This window comes from Caretta caretta, chromosome 1, assembly GCF_965140235.1.
Source record: "Caretta caretta isolate rCarCar2 chromosome 1, rCarCar1.hap1, whole genome shotgun sequence".
Classification (NCBI taxonomy): Eukaryota; Metazoa; Chordata; order Testudines; family Cheloniidae; genus Caretta; species Caretta caretta.
In genome coordinates, this window is record NC_134206.1 from 46857794 (window position 1) to 46870627 (window position 12834).

General features: G+C 45.4%; 1 protein-coding gene across 4 annotated transcripts in view; it reads left to right on the forward strand.

The window, feature by feature from the left end:
* MTUS2 (microtubule associated scaffold protein 2) overlaps positions 1–12834 on the forward strand; it is a 489829-nt gene that overhangs the window by 7635 nt on the left and 469360 nt on the right. For all 4 annotated transcript variants that reach the window (XM_075127651.1, XM_075127661.1, XM_075127639.1 and 1 more), the window contains exon 2: positions 12532–12604. The gene's annotated coding sequence lies outside the window, so the exon portion shown is untranslated. The remainder of the gene's footprint in view (positions 1–12531; positions 12605–12834) is intronic.

The following is a 12834-nucleotide window of genomic DNA, read 5'->3' on the forward strand; positions in this document are numbered from 1 at the left end:
TAATTAACAGCTCCCAGGCACTCCTGGACCATGAATGGCCCTTCCCACGACGCTTCCATTTTATGGGCCTGGAGCACCTTTAAGACCATGACCTGGTCCCCTACTTTGAAGAAACGCTCTCTGGCATGTTTATCATACCAGGCTTTTTGCTCTTTTTGAGCATCCTGCAGGTTTTCTTTAGCAAGGGCTAAAGAGGTTCGGAGGGTGTTTTGTAGGTTGGTTACAAAGTCCAGAATGTTAGTTCCTGGAGAAAGTGTAAACCCCTCCCATTGCTGCTTCACCAACTGTAATGGCCCCTTAACCTCGTGGCCATATACAAGTTCAAATGGTGAAAACCCTAAACTGGGATGTGGTACAGCTCTGTAGGCAAAAAGCAACTGCTGCAACACTAGGTCCCAATCATTGGAGTGCTCATTTACGAATTTACATATCATGGCCCCCAAAGTCCCATTAAATTTTTCCACCAGGCCATTTGTTTGATGATAAGGGGTGGCAACCAAGTGATTCACCCCATGAGCTTCCCAAAGGCTTTCCATAGTTCCTGCCAGGAAATGAGTTCCTGCATCTGTGAGGATGTCTGAGGGCCAACCTACCCTGGCAAAAAGTCTGCTAGTGCCTGGCACACACTTTTAGCCCTGGTGTTGCTTAGAGCTACTGCTTCTGGCCATCAGCTTGCAAAATCCATGAAAGTCTGTATGTACTGCTCTCCTCTGGGTTCCTTTTTTGGAAAAGGACCCAGAATATCCACAGCTACTTGCTGAAGTGGAACTTCAATGATGGGGAGTGGCTGGAGAGGGGCTCTGACCTGGTCTTGGGGTTTTCCCACTCTTTGGCATACCTCACAAGACCACACATAGGTAGAAACATCCTTGCCCATCTCCTCCCAGTGGAATGACCTCCCCAAACTGTCTTTGGTCCTGTTCACCCTAGCATGGCCACTAGGATGATCGTGGGCCAAGCTCAAGAGCTTGGCCCGGTACTTAGTTGGAACTACCAACTGTCTCTGAGGATGCCAGTCTTCCTGGTGTCCACTAGAAAGTTTCCTTGTATAAAAGTACTCTTTCTACACCAAACCTGGATCAATTAGAAGAGCTGAGAGGCAGTGGGTTGCTCCGTACCACTGTCCTAGCTCTCTGGAGGCTTTCATCTGCTTCCTGTTCGATCTGGAACTGTTCCCTTGATGCTGGAGACCTCAGTTCCTCATTGGATTGTGGACCTAGGCTTGGTCCCTCTGGAAGCGATGTAGGAGATGGGGCTGTTTCAGCTGACTGTGAACCGCTCTCCGCTGGTGCACTATGTTGGGGTTCAGGCTCCGGCTGAGCCTCTTGTGTAGGGTTATCAGCTGCTGCCGGTTCCGGGACTGGCTCTGTCTGGGTCTCTGGAACTGGATCCACTACTGCTGTTGCAGACGTTGGCCTGGGGTTCGGGTCCATCACCTCTGACCGGGTCCTGGTAGTTTCCAGAACAGAGCTAGGCAGGACGGCTTGCTTAGCCTGGCTGCGGATGACCATTCCCACCCTCTTGGCTAGCTTCATATGATTGGCCAAGTCTTCCCCCAATAGCATGGGGATGGGATAATCATCATAGACTGCAAAAGTCCACGTTCCTGACCAGCCCTTGTACTGGACAGGCAACTTGGCTGTAGGCAAATTGAAAGAGTTGGACTTGAAGGGTTGAATTGTCATTTGGATCTCTGGGCCGATTAAATTGGGGTCCACTAAGGAAGCATGGATAGCTGACACTTGTGCTCCGGTGTCCCTCCATGCAGTGACCTTCTTCCCACCCACACTCAGTTTCCCTCCGCTCCAAGGGTATCTGGTAGGTATCTGGGCCTGAGGACCTCTGGTGTGATTCCGGTGCAATGAACTGTAATCTGTTGAGGTTCTGGGGGCAGTTGGCCTTTACATGCCCTGGCTCGTTACATTTAAAACATCGTCCAGCTGATAGGTCACTGGGGCGAGGTGGGTTGCTGGAGAATGGTGTGGCAGGACGATAAGGTGTCTGGAGTATTCCTTGGTGTGTAGTTGGGGCCTTGGGCTGCCCCCGGTAGTAGGGTGTGGTCTGAGGGTGTCCCTTCTGGTATCCGTTCCAACTGCGACCAGGGTTGTTCCTCTCTCCTCCATCTACCCGTTTTGTTCAGGCTTGCCCCACATCTCTAGAGGGCAGTCTGGGACTGCTCGTATCGATCAGCATCAGAAGAAAGACTTTCTGCTGAGTCCATTTCCTTATCCCATAAACACTGTTTATTTCCTCCTTGGACATATTCAGGAATTGCTCCTGAGCTGTCAAATCACACATTCTGTCAAAGCTAGTGACACCCCTTCCTTGGACCCATTTATCTAACAGATCCTTCATCTGGTTCAGATAAGCCACATTACTTAGTCCAGGCCCCCTCAAGCATTCGAAATTTTATTCTGTACGTTTCAGATGTAATTTGAAATTGCTTTAAAACCAAATCCTTGAACTTATTATAGTCAAGCCTCATCAATAGGCATCTTATTGAATATGTCCAGAGCTCTTCCAGTTAATTTTGCGACCAATGTTGTCATCTTATGAGCTTCAGGAATTTTATAGAGAGTGCAATCCTCTCAAAGGTGAGAAAATATTCAGCAATATCACTGGATTCATCATACTGGGGTCATAGTCGCTCCCATTTGTGGATTGTTGGGGAAGGATGGTTAGGGTTATCCAGTAGATTCCACTCAGCCTTTGCCTTCTCCATCTCCAGTGCAGGCTTCCTTTCTTTTTCCTTTGCCTCCATAGCTCTCCTGTGGGCAGCCTCTTTGGCTGTTTCCTTGGTTTCGGTCATGTTTGCCTCTCTGTTTTTAACTAACTTTACACCCGAGAGTTAGAACTAAAAAACAAACAAACAACTTGGCTTGTCAAAACAAAAATAGGTTGTGCTGTAACCGGATACCTATGTTCTCTGATAGTGATTGTCAGCCTACAGAAAAATCCTTAACAAAACAAAAAACCCCCCCCAACCTAACACCTTTGTCTCCAGGCAAATAGACAGAAAACCCCTCTAGTTGCTCTTCGGTAAAAAAACAATTTCAGGTCTGTGAAGGTTGAGAATTTCCCTGCAGGAGGTTAACTAACGTGCCTTTAGGTAGAGAACCTCAGCTCACAAAAGACAAGACAAGGTCCCCAAGCAGAGACAAAAAAACCTAACTGCTTTCAACTTAAAACCTGCTTTCCAGTAGCCCAAAGGAAAAAAAAAATTCCTTTTAAAAAAATCTGTGCTTCTGGTTCAAAAAAATCTCAAATTGATCTCAAAATGATTTCAGGTTAATCCCACTGCTCTGCCACCATGTCAACATTCCTTCCCCACTCTGAACTCTAGGGTACAGATGTGGGGACCTGCATGAAAAACCCCCTAAGCTTATTTTTACCAGCTTAGGTTAACACTTACCCAAGGTACAAACTATTTTACCATTTGCCCCTGGACTTTATTGCTGCCACCACCAAGCATCTAACAAATATATAACAGTGAAAGAGCCCGTTTGGAAACATCTTTCCCCCCCAAAATCCTCCCAAACCCTACACCCCCTTTCCTGGGGAAGGCTTGATAAAAATCCTCACCAATTTGCATAGGTGAACACAGACCCAAACCCTTGGATCTTAAGAACAATGAAAAAGCATTCAGATTCTTAAAAGAAGAATTTTAACTGAAGTAAAAGAATCACCTCTGTAAAATCAGGATGGTAAATACCTTACAGGGTAATCAGATTCAAAACATCAAGAATCCCTCTAGGCAAAACCTTAAGTTACAAAAAGACAAACACAGGAATATACATTCCATTCAGCACCACTTATTTTCTCAGCCATTTAAACAAAACAGAATCTAACGCATATCTAACTAGATTGCTTATTAGCCCTTCACAGGAGTTCTGACCTGCATTCCTGCTCTGGTCCCAAAAGCAGCACACAGACAGAGAGAACCTTTGTTTCTCCCCCCCTCCAGCTTTTAAAGTATCTTGTCTCCTCATTGGTCATTTGGGTCAGGTGCCAGCGAGGTTAACCTAGCTTCTTAACCCTTTACAGGAGAAAGGGTTTTTCCTCTGGCCAGGAGGGATTTAAAGGTGGTTAGCCTTCCCCTTATGTTTATGACAGCTCCCTACACATCTTCATGCCCTGCACTGAGGATGTATAGAGACATAGGCACTGGCTTCCTTCAGCCCTGGGGGTGTTTCCCACCCCACACCTTCTCCCCACCTCTTTCAAAAAAGTGGGAGGGGGAGACCCCCAGTTCCAGTGCCACTGATTTTATCCCTAGATCATTCCTCATTCTATGAGCTCATACTCTGTGTCTGTGGCCCTGCTAAAGGACATGTCTGTTATGGGAATATGCAAAGCGGCTACATGAACTTTAATCCATGCTTTCCTTGGTTGATGCTTCTCAGATGGATGCTGCCTTTGGGTTTGAGCTTCAAAGTGCATTTAAATCAAGGGTTTTTAATCCTAGTTTGCAAACTGTAGAGCAAATATCTAAAAATTAGACTGGACAAAACTGCAAAATATACCAGAAGGAAACAACCTTACTTTGGCAGCACGCTGGACAAGATAACTTAACAGGACTCTTCCCTCTGTGAAGAAGTGAGACAATTGCACCTATCTGTCCTAGATATTTACAGATCATGGATAAGGCTGCGAGTTTGTCATGAAAGCCACAGATTCTGTGACTGTGGGACCTCCATGACTTCTGCGGTAGCTGGTGCAGCTGACCCAAGGACTGCCTGCGCAGCTGGTGTGGCCCTGGGGCTAGCCACACCAGCCACTGCTGGGGCAGTCTTGGGCCTCTGTGCATGCCCCCCCAGCAGCAGCAGCAGTTTGGGTTGGGGGCTCCGGGCTGGGGCACAGGAGAGGGTGAGGGCTCTGGGTGGCACGTACCTGGGGGGGAGAGGGGAGTTCCCTGGAAGCAGCAACATCCCTTTGCTCCTGGGGGGAGGCGTGGCCAGGCGTTCTGCATGCTGCCTCCACCTGCAGGCACCACCCCCTCAGCTCCCATTGTCTGCAGTTCCTGGCCAATGAGAGCTGCGGATCCAGCACTCAGGGCAGAGGCAGAGTGCAGAGCTGCCTGGCCACACTTCTGCCGAAGAGCTGAGGGAGGGGGATGTTGCTGCTTCTGGGGAGGTGTGGGGCCAAGTAGGGAGCCTGCCAGCCCTGCCAACTGCCCCCCATGCACCAGCAGGGGTACCAGGCCACATGCCACCTCCTGCCCCAGCACCTGTGGTGTCCTCCAGGCCCCCACCCCCTAAAGTTTTAGTCAGGGTATATAGTACAAGTTATGGACAGGTCACAGCCCATGGATTTTTGTTTACTGCCAGTGACCTGTCCATGACTTACTAAATACCCATGACTAAAACATAGCCGTAATCATCAATTAACATAGAATGTACATGCTGATCTGTATATAGCCTGGTCCTAAACAATGGTGGCTCTTAAGTGTTATTTCTTAGATGAGCTGTGTTTGCATGCATGGAAGCATAAGATCCTGTGTACAGTCTAATTGTTTTGTTTAGTCTAACTGGAAAAGAAATGTAACTGAAAATGATGCAGGCTTCATCTTACAACTCCCATTGATCAAAGTCCTATTATATGAAATGAGAACAGTGCAAGTTTACAGGCTATTAGATGACACAGCAGAGTTTATGGCCCAATTCTGTAGCCTTTACTCATGTAAATTGACTCTCTTGATTTCAATAGACTGTGATACTAATGCTGGAGAAAGAGAAGCCTAAAAGCCCAAAATTGCACTCTGAGCAGGACCCAAGTGCATGTGGGGCAAAGGTGGCTTAATCCCACCTCTATGAATCTCCAGTTCTATTGCTGGGTCATCTCCAGCATAAATTAGAGCAGCCTTAAGGTAAAACCTATCAGACTGAAACTATAACGTTAGAGTCTAATGAACCCAGAACAATTTTTAAATGCACAGTTTTTTTAAACATCAACTCACAGAAAATCTGCACTGTTTGTTCCTCTTATACAATAGCAGTGTCTCTATTTTGACTCCACAAGCAATATGTCTATTACATAACAAATGGAAGCTGCACTAATCTTTGCCTGGCTGCCTATGACCTCCAGCAACTGTTCCCACAACTAGGAATAGCACTAGAGAGAAGAGATGTCATAGCCACACTCCCTATGCTGAGGCTGCAGGGATAATATGGAGCAGAGTTGCTACACTGCAGGAGAGTCCCTGCCAGACAGGTCTGATGGGTTTATAGTCCCTTTCTGCTAGAAGAGGGACTGTAGTGCAGTGGTTCTCAAAGCCAGTCCGCTGCTTGTTCAGGGAAAGCCCCGGGCGGGCCGGGCTGATTTGTTTATCTGCCGCGTCTGCAGGTTTGGCCGATCGTGGCTCCCACTGGCCGTGGTTCGCCGCTCCAGGCCAATGGGGGCTGTGGGAAGCGGTGAGGGCCGAGGGATGTGCTGGCTGCCTTTCCCGCAGCCCCCATTGGCCTGGAGCGGCGAACCGCGGCCAGTGGGAGCCGTGATCGGCCGAACCTGCGGACGCGGCAGGTAAACAAACAGGCCCAGCCCGCCAGGGGCTTTCCCTGAACAAGCAGAGGACCGGCTTTGAGAACCACGGCTCTAGATAGCTGCCTCTGCCACCTACTCCACCATGGTAACATGGCTGTTTGCCATGATGTCATTGGCTGCTTCCCCATGCACTTGTTCAGAGACAACAAGGCAGGAGTTAATGCTGCTTGGAGTGTCATTTATTCCTGACCGCGTCTCCATATTGTATGTAGGGAAGTATAATGCAAAGGGTTGCTGCTCCCAAGCTCCAGTGAGAAATTTGGGTGTGAGTCTGACTCTGAGCTCAGGTGGCGGGGGATCCTACCATGCAGGGAGTCGTCTTCCTCCCCAGTGGGTTCTGCACAGTTAGGCAGGCAGAGAGGAGCCTTATTGGAGGGGAGAACAGGATACTGAGGATGCCCTGCAGGGTTTGGCCCTGTGTGAGCATAAGGCAAAATGAAAACTGCACAAAGGTGGCTGGGGTGGGAGGGGGGATTTGTTTTGGTGTCTGATACCTGCTAGGGAGTGAAATGTGGAGAGATTATTTAAAGACTAAATACCAATTTAGCATCTTTTTAAAATATAATTTACCATGTAGCCTATAACTTGCTTTTTCTTAGAGTTTATTACTCAGGTGAAATTCCTATTGAAGCCAATAGGCCAAGTGTAGCCCTGACTTACTCTTTCTGCAAAGCTATTGAAATCAGTGTTGTTTCATGGACTATAAGCCAGGGCAGAACTGGGTTATGAGTTTCCTTAAATAAGGACTGAAGGATCCAACCTGAGTTTTATTTTAGTTCTTGCCTTTTTAATTTTGTTTTCTGAATCTTGTACTTATTTGTGCACAGCAAATACCAGAGCACAGCTGTTTGTATTCTCTTTGTGTACCAACCAGAGAGTTTTTCATGTGTTCTCCACAATCTGCTACACTGATGCCACAAAACCATCTAACTGTTTTTTTTGTTTGTTTTTTAAGAAGTGTTTCAGAGTAACAGCCGTGTTAGTCTGTATTCGCAAAAAGAAAAGGAGTACTTGTGGCACCTTAGAGACTAACCAATTTATTTGAGCATGAGCTTTCGTGAGCTACAGCTCACTTCATCGGATGCATCGGATTTTAAGAAGTGTTTGTCGCTCAGTGAACTAGGCAGAATGAGTTCTTTTCTTGCTACTGGTTTAACATACAAAATGCATTTGGTAACAGTGAGCTTTTTTGGTTGATACTGTTTGAGGGCTGCATAATCCTATCTAAGGTATTTACATGGCTCCCATTAGCACAGTGTGAGCAACAATCTTTAATGTAGTTATCCTCACAACACTCCTCTAATGTTGGGAGGGCCTATGACTAGAGAGACTAAGCATATATTAGAGCAAAGAATTGCACCCAAGTCCAAGACTAGTGCTCTAACCACTGGACCCTACCATTACTGGTACTCTCTAGTCTAGGCACACTGGGCAGGTATTCCATTTTGCTAACCTACAGGTCCCAAGCACAAACCTACTTTGCTCTTTTTAGAACACTCTTTGCTGTAGTTTTCAGTCAGTGCTCTAGCTATAGTAGATATTTTGTTAGTGCCCATTATTGTAGTATCAAAACACTTCCCCCCCCCCCCGTCGTCTTTATACTGTGAATCTTTATCTCCTTAACCCGCTGACAGAGGCTGCTAGTCTAGAACAAAGCATAATGATATGGGTCAGAGCCCAAAAGAACAGAAAGGAGACAGTGAATGGGGATAATTTTGATATTTGGATCTTAGGACGTTTCCCTTAATATAAACAGCAGCTGAAAATGGCTGACAAAGCTAAATAATACTGTTTAGTAAGCCCTTGTAAGATGAAGCCTAAATGCTAGAAAGCAAACACTGCCCGAGTCTGTATCATGGATGTAAGCATAGGAGCAGTGGGCTCAGACATGAGGGGGTGGGAAGAAGTGTGTTGACTTTAGTGTCTTTCCTTTTCTGTCCACACTGTGTTGGAATTTTCTCCTGCATAATATCTAATCTGCCAATGTTTTCTGGACCCACGCCGTTTAAACTTTGACTTTGAGTATAAATCTATTAGCTGAAAGGAGTAAATCTCTAATTTTGCTTTTAAAACAAAGGTGTGTGTTGTGTTTTTTTTTTTTAAAAGAACTATACAAAAAAATCCCTACTGGGATGGTTTGAGGGAGGGATTGGAGGTAACTGTATAAAGAGACCCATCTAATTAAAGCAGTGAAGAAATGGATAGATTAGTTAATGAGGCAGAAAATACAACTAATGCAGTTATTTGAAAAAAAATATACTTCCCACAATATCTTGTGATGGGGAATGGAAGGTGGAAAATAATAGTCCATATTTGGACTCTTGAGCTAACTCACACAAGGTGAAATCCAGGCCTAACTGAAATCAATGGAAATTTTGCCCCTGACTTAAGTCAGGACAGGATTTTTATCTGTAGTGTTTGGGTGGATTTTACTACAAAAGGTGACTACAGCCTACAGGGGAGAAATGAGTGAATGACACACTATGGTATTTATCTTTTTTGTGTATGTATTGTCTTAGTGTTAACATGTACGGTTAAAATCTCAAATCCTCAGGCGCTAATCCAAATTAATTGTTCTCGGAGCCAAAACTATAGCTATGGGGCATTAGTTGTGCCTCTGATGTAACCCTTTCCATTGGAGGGGCTCATTTTTATAAGTGACCTATCCTCCATTTTTAACTCCTGATTCAAACACACATCACAACTATGTACATGCAGAAATATATTTTAATACCACATGAAGGGAAGAGAAATGGTAAATTCTGAGACAGCACCTGCCTTCACTGTCCAGTTGGTGTATTCTAAACTTAGAAAATAAATGGGAGGAAAGGGGGGAAAAATAATCTTTCCTGTGAGGCTGCTGGGCCAGGAGCCATATTAGCTCTCCTTGTCACAATGTTTGTGTGTAACTAAATGCATAACTTCAACAGGCTCGGAAAATATAATTTCGATCAGTCCTACAACAACAGGACATGTACTGAAATAGAAGGAAAAATACACAACATGGGTTGAAACTACTTATCAGAAGGAGGCGAGATACACAGCCACCCATGTGGGCCAACTCCATGAGTGCTCTTGGGCTCAAGCACCCACTGAAAAAAAATTAGGGGCTGTTTACCACACACAGGGCCAGATCAATCTTTTGTGGGCCGCAGTGCCCAGACCAGCTCCCTCCCCTTTTCCCCCCACTCTGCGCTCTGAGATCCCAACCCCACTCTTCCCCCACTCCCAAGACTCCACCTCTGCACCAAGGCCCCACCCTCACTCGGCCGCTTCCTCCCAAGGCCTCACCCGCTGCCCGCAAGGGGTGGAGTGGAGCACCCACTGGCAAAACCAAAAGTCAGCGCCTGTGCAGCCACCAGTCTCAAAATTGTTGCTTTAAAGGCACAGCATGTATGTTTTTGCCTATGTTTTTGCCAAATGTAAAGGGCCAGTCCATTTCCACCACCAAGGCATGCTAGGAAAAAGTACCTGTAAGATGGCAGACTGAGGCAAGTCAGTAGAGAATGGGTAGTGACTGAGAGTCTTGGAGGGGACTGCTTCTCTTTATGTCACTACCAGATAACAAGGAGAAAGTCTTTTTCAAAAAAAGAGGGAAGACAGCAGCTGGTGGAGTGACAAGAACCCTAATCTATTAGTTTTATATAATGACCCAGCAGAGGTTACCTGGTGTGCAGTTTTCCAGAACCTTCTACGTGGAAGTGGTCTCCAGCCTCAAGCAGCTTACTGGCAGGACCTATCAAAGTCCCTCATCCCAGGAATTTCTTCCCCTCTGAATCAGCCCAGTAGCAGGGGTATTAGCCTTTGCTGTTCTTCCTCCCCCCCAAAACTCAGGACACTGATATTTTCTTTCTATGATTCTCTCCTCAGTCTCCTTTGTGAAGTTTGACCCTGGTCTGTGTGGGCCTCTCCTTTGTCCAACTCCTACTTTATTTCTTGCTTCTCTTTTCACTGCTGAGTGTTCCCCAGCTTCCTTTGAATGTTCTGGTTTGTTTCAGTTTTCTTTCCTGCTCTTCCACATTTCACCTGTCTTCTCCCTAAAATCTAGCATTCACCTGAAAGGATGGCTTTTCCCCCCACTGTTTTCTGCCCCCTTCTCTGCTTTCCCTTTACAGCTCCTCATCTTCCTTCCCCAATTATTGTCACCCCATTTCTTTAGCGCTCTGTTCTCCTTTCTTCCTGAATTCTTTTCTTTCTGCTTACTTCCCTAGCTGGCCTTGTGTGCTCTCCCTTTCCTAGTTACATTTACTCCTCCCTGCCTACTTTCTCCAATTTCTCTGGTGGGGCCTATGGAGTCTCCTCTAGCACTGAGCTCGAGTGGTATAGTAGAGAGAGCCTGAAGCATGGGCCTGGTGCAAGGCCCGCAGGTGCTAAGCCCATGCTTCAGACTCTTCTTCTACTACAAGTGGCTAGAAAATATCTGTGTTGGGGATGGGAACCCAAAGATCAGCTGCCATCATGGAAGGTGCTTCCTGCTGCAGTGACTGGACATGAAACTGGCAGATGAAATTCAATGTTGATAAATGCAAAGTAATGCACATTGGAAAAATGTAATCCCAACTATACATACAAAATGATGGTCTAAATTAGCTGTTACCACTCAAGAAGGAGATCTTGGAGTTCTGACAACATCTGCTCAATGTGCAGTGGCAGTCAAAGCTAACAAATGTTTAGGAACCATTAGGAAAGTGATAGATAAGACAAAATATCATAATGCCACTATATATCCATGGTATACCCACACCCTGAATACTGTGTGCAGAGCTGGTCATCCCGTCTCAAAAAAGATATTAAAATTGGAAAAAGTACAGAGAAGGGCAAGAAAAATGATTAATGGTATAGATCAGCTTCCATATATGGGGAGTTTTAAAAGACTGGGCCTGTTCAGCTTGGAAAAGCGATAACTGAGGCAGGATGCGGTAGAGGTCTGTAAAATCATGAATGGTGTGGAGAAAGAGAATAGGGAACTGTTATTTACGCCCTCACATACCACATGAACCAGGGGTCACCCAATGAAATGAATAGGCAGCAAGTTTAAAACATACATGAGGAAGTGCTTTACAAATCTCCAGTCAGCCTGTGAAACTCGTTGCCAGGAGACATGAAGAGCAAAAGTATAACTGGGTCAAAAAAGAATTAGATAAATTCATGCAGGACAAGTCCATCAGGGTCTGTTAACCCAGATGGTCAGGGATGCAACTCCATGCTGTGGGTGCCCTTAAACCCCTTGCTTCTAGAAGTTGGGATTCGACAACAGGGGGATGGATCACTCGATAATTGTCCTGTGCCTCTGAAGCATCTGGCACCAGCCACTGTCTGAAAACATGGACCATTCATCTGACCCAGTATGGCCATTCTTATGCTTTGTATTTAGTCACCAGAGGCCCTTGCCATGAATGAGTGCCCTTCCCCCCACCCCAACAAAATGTGACAAAGGGACAGGTGTTAGCCTGACACTTGAAAAATCACCCAAATCCAAACAACTGTCCCTCTGAAATAAAATATTCCCCAAAGAAACCTGAGAGACAAGGTGGGTGAGGAAATATCTTTTATTGGACCCAACATCTTTGTGAAAGAGACAAGCTTACACAGAGCTCTTCTTCAGAAATCTGTCAACTTTAGTACTAATCTTCCCCCCAGTTCAACTGATGTACTCTTAAGTGATAGTACCCAAAGACATAGCTAGTTTATTAATTGTCTGTGAAGATTGTTTTAAGCAGTGTTGATAGAGAAACAGTGTGAACATTTGGAGTTCTTGGTTCACAAGGGCCTGTACCTCCCAGTGTTTTTAAAAACCCAACAAAACATGGACCAATTTATCTGTGAACTAGTTGCAGGAAACTGAGAAATAAGCACAATCAGAAGTAAAGATTTTTTTGACAGGTTTAATCTTAAGCAAGATGTTTACAAAACAAAATAGGATGCACCATGCGTGTACTCTTGAGAACCCATTTGTTTGATTCTAAAGCCTCTTTTGTCCTTTTTAAAAAGGTTTCCAGCATTGGATTGTCTTCCTGGGCAAATTGTCACCAATGGCAGTAAAACTTGTTTTCCAGCGTTCTGGGTGAGTTTGTTTTCTGTGTTGTTGATTGATTCTATGATTACATTTGAATCTAAAGACATTTTAAGAACAGTATCTTTCATTTTTGTACCAAATCTGTTATTCATGGTGGGGAAGAATGGGGAACCTTTCAACAATTCTTGTAAACAGTACAGTAGTTGAAAGAGGTGACTTGAAAGCATAATTAAAAGTGAGACTTATACCAGTAGAAACTGTCAAGCATAAATAGAAAT